Below are 4,320 nucleotides of genomic sequence, written 5' to 3'. Positions count from 1 at the left end.
GTGAGTGTCTGTGTGAGTGAGTGAATGAGTGAGTGGGGGAGAAAGAGAGAGAGAGGATGTGTGTGTGTGTGTGTGTGTGTGTGTGTGTGTGTGAGAGAGAGCAAGAGAGTGTGAATGAAATAGCTGGCGCACATGCACACTGGAGCTACCTCTACGCTGTCACCGAAGCTGCCTATTTCCGTTCTGCCTCTCTCTACCATGCAGACCCTCCCTCTTCCCGCTTCCCTCTGTCTTCTTCCTCTCTCTCTCTCTCTCTCTCAGTGTCCTCCGCTCATACTATCAATTCCTCTGTGTCTCTTTATGTATCTGCCTCTCTCTGTCTTTGCTTCTCTCTGCTCCCTCTTTCCCCTCTACTATTTGTCTCAGTCTCCTTGCCTGTCTGGTGTGAGAAGAGGGATTGCACACTGTTTCACAGGAAAAGACAGAGACAGAGAGAGGGAATGGTAGAGAAGGGTTGTGTGAGAGGAGAGGAGGGGAGGACAAACCTCAAGGGATATTGCGAGAGAGAAGGAAATGGGAGCGAGAAATTTACGAGGAGGAAGAGCAGAAAAAGGGAGGAGAAGAGAAAGAGGAGACGGAGGCAAAGTGAGAGAGTGAGGGTGGGAGGAAAGGGGGTGAAAAAGAGAGAGAGAGAGGGATGAAGAGTGCAAGAGGTGAGGGGAGATAAGGGAGGGCTAGACTGATCCATCCCGCATTGCTATTCAGCAGGCAAACGGTCTGACTGTGGAGAGTACGTATTTACTGCTTTACTCCTCTACATGCATGAGTCTGACAAGTGGTGTGTGTCTGCATGTGTGTGTCTGCATGTGTGTGTGTGTGTGTGTGTGTGTGTGTAATTATTCTGCTAGCGTGTGGGTCACGGACAAAGCCCCATACATCTGACACCACTACATTTGCAGAAACACCGCCTTGCATATGTCAGCGCTGGCATTAACACGCTGTAGCAAACATGTTTTTGCTGTCGAGCCTGCTGATAAATCCATCACACAGATACACAACACAGGACAATACAATCAGGGGAGTGACGCCAGTCCACCTCACACATGTACCCCTCTTTCAATCACTACACTTGCTGCCCTCTATTACACCCCGCGGGCTGCACCGACGCCATCGACTGCAGCCCCTATTGAAATTCCTCACGTGGCTTGAGTTAAGAAAACAATTTACAGCCGAGCCATGGCTGTGGCTGAGCTGAGGCCATCAAGGCCAATGATAAAGCCATTAGGCCATGGCATTCATTAAAAGCTACTGGCTGCACACTGAGGATCAATACAGAGACAAATCAAGAGAGAGGAGGAGGAGGTGTAGAGTGGATAACAGAAAGAGAATTCAGAACAGAAGAGAGGCAGAGAGAGGCAGGAAGAGAGGAAAAGGACCACTGAAGGGTAATGGTGAGAGACATTTTTTGGGTATGCAGGAGCTCACCCCAACACACACACACACACACACACACACACACACACACCTCCTCCTCCTTCTCCTATTCTCTCCAGACAGAGGCAGATCTGGCAGCAGCTTCCAATCAAAGTCAAACAATAACAAACACATTTCACACACAAGCACAGATGCACACATTCAAACACCCACGAGTAAAGGTGGCAATACATCAACTGAGAGAAAACAGGTTTCCTTAGATACACACTACAGCGGCGACACACTGAAACGCTGATTAAATTGTGAGAGCTCGGCTGAACAGACGAGATAGGACTACGTGATTTGATGTAGTGATGATGTTTAACTTCAGTGGAGGGGTTACATACACATCTAGCAGTGCAGGGAAAGTGTTTGGTTGATCAAACACATTGGAAATCCACTGGATGAACTGAAAAACCCCAAAAATGGAAAAGGTGAAAAACAGGCTGTTGTCTCTGCAAAGTTGTCTAAAAGAGAAAAACGGAGCAAAAAAAGACGACAGAACTTTGGTCGGTTGTAATAAGTGGGATCTCTGCTTACAGCTTAAAGATAGCAAACCCAAGAAAAGAAGGCTTGGGTGGTGGCGTCACATGCAGTAACTGTTTTAGACACTACATGGGTAAAATGGACCCTGGGTATACCCGGGGAGAGAAAGAGCATTGGAAACAGACAACATCAGCTGTCTGTGAACATCAGACCAGAATAGGTCACAACATCAATTGGAAAGAGGTCATAGTCAGCGACCAGGAGTCAGAAGAAGGGAGAAAGATCAATGTTCACATTAATAGTCAGACACTGTCAGACAGACATGGTCTCAGCAATCCCTCCAACCACCCCGATCTCTAATGCAGCTTCCTCCTTTGCTCCTGATGGACAAGAGTCATAATTCCTACAGTGCAGCCTCAGCAGGGCTTTGTTCCTTAAACCTAAAGACAGGCCACACATAAGGCTGTCAATTTTCTTTCTTTGTAATTTGGTACATATTTGAGTGAAAACAGAGAGAAAGTTTAGAGACTGCATATTTGTGTTGGCTTTCTTATTGATTTCCTGAAAAGGACTACTTTGTTTAATCCAAGGTAAATGTTTATTCTTCATTCGTTTATTGTTGGAAATGTTACTCTTTGTATATGCTGAATCGTACGCTTGTCTGTATTATTTAGACATACTAATGTTAGCTTAGCAACTGGAATTAAGTGTGTCCTAACTGATCACTCTCTAGTTTACCTATAATTAATACCAAAGCTTCTTTCCTGGAAACACATTAAAAATTGTTTGGAAATTATCAGGAATGAACCGGTCAGTAAAATGTAGCGTTGCATAAAGAAAGCGAGTAACCTTAGGAACTTTAGGTTAGTATATTGTATCACATATATCCAGACATCTTTACCAATATCTACTGTAATCACTTTCAAGGAATCTAATTCATAAGTCTTTGAGATATCCTGCTGATACACACACACACACACACACACACACAGACAGACAGACAAAGTAATTGAGGCATGAATGTCTAAGTGGTTTCAACAAGGAAACTAAAATAGCTCTGCAGTCCAATAACACTAAGCAGCAACAGGTTCATCACATTAGGCCGAGGGCCAAACTCTTCCAAGACATTAAGCCTGACATCATCTGTGCTGCTACACAGCCCTGTCCGAGGTGCTGTGGATCATTCTGAGTGCAAGCCCACCTCTCTCTCATCCTTTATTAACCATTACACAATGGACCGTTTACTAGATTGAGATGACTGCCTGAATGAATGGATGGAGGGTAAGGGAAGAAAAGGATGGAGTTAGACAGAACGGCAGAAAGCATTTGACAGCAGAGAAAGAAGGTGTTGACAAGCAGAGGAAATGTGGCGAGCAGGCAGTGAATAATAAATTGGCTGGTCAGTCGCTGCCCAGTCTTATCAGACAAAGGCTGGATGGAAACTGTGACAGTGATGACCACACAGAAGAGAGGAGAGGAGAATAGGGGATCGGGAGGGCAGAAGGGAGGGAAGGAAAGAGGGAGCGAGCAAAGAAAGTGAGACAGGGGGAGCAATAATAATAAAACTACAGGAAGGACGGAGAAGAGAGTGAGACTATGAGAGTGGAGAATTTGAAGGGTAAGATAGATGGGAGGAGGTTCGGGAGGGAAATGGGAGAAGCGAATTAGAGGACAAAGTAGATGGAGGGGAGATCGGTGAGGAGGGAGGGGGGTGGATGGAGTGAAGGAGCGAGTGGAGGAAATGACAGAAACAAGATGGCGGAACAGAGAGACGTACGAGGAGGGAAAACTGCACCTGGCTCAAACAAGCTCAGTGTCGTCTGAGTCATCAGAACAAACAGGTTGATTTACTGGAGTAAGGAGTGGAGGAGACAAGCTCAACCATCCTGACAGAATGAGGTGTCATGCTGCTGAGATCAACTGCTGCTACATTGACTACAAACTTAGTCCGAGCTGTGCAACAAGGCCTGACTGCAATAAATGTGCAGCGAGTGAGATAACACTGCCAAAGCTATTTTTACAAACGCTGACACAAATCATCTTTACATTAAAGGATTAAGTCAAATGCAAAAGAAATCGCTGATTCCAGCTTCTTAAAATTGCAGATTTCTCAGTATTCTAGTTGTAAAATGATTATCTGTGGTATTTGGACTGTAATCTATAATCTCTATTATTATATTGACAATGAAGACCACAAGACCTGACCACTGACAAATCACAGCACTGGAAAAAAAACACGTCATCATTCCTCCAAGATCCTGCAACGGATACAAGAGTTAACGATAAAATGACAAAATAAATACAAATGCTTTAGGGCGTGGTTACCTTGTGATTGACATGTCTCTACCACAGAGCTGTCCAGTCTGGGAGGTGTCCGTGTTTACAACTTACAACTTTAGCCCTTCCACTATGCGACATTTT

Source organism: Anarhichas minor, unplaced genomic scaffold, assembly GCF_050575085.1.
Source record: "Anarhichas minor isolate MPS153535 unplaced genomic scaffold, ASM5057508v1 ptg000028l, whole genome shotgun sequence".
Classification (NCBI taxonomy): Eukaryota; Metazoa; Chordata; class Actinopteri; order Perciformes; family Anarhichadidae; genus Anarhichas; species Anarhichas minor.
The sequence above is the reverse complement of the archived record's forward strand: the minus strand, read 5'-3'. Positions refer to the sequence as shown.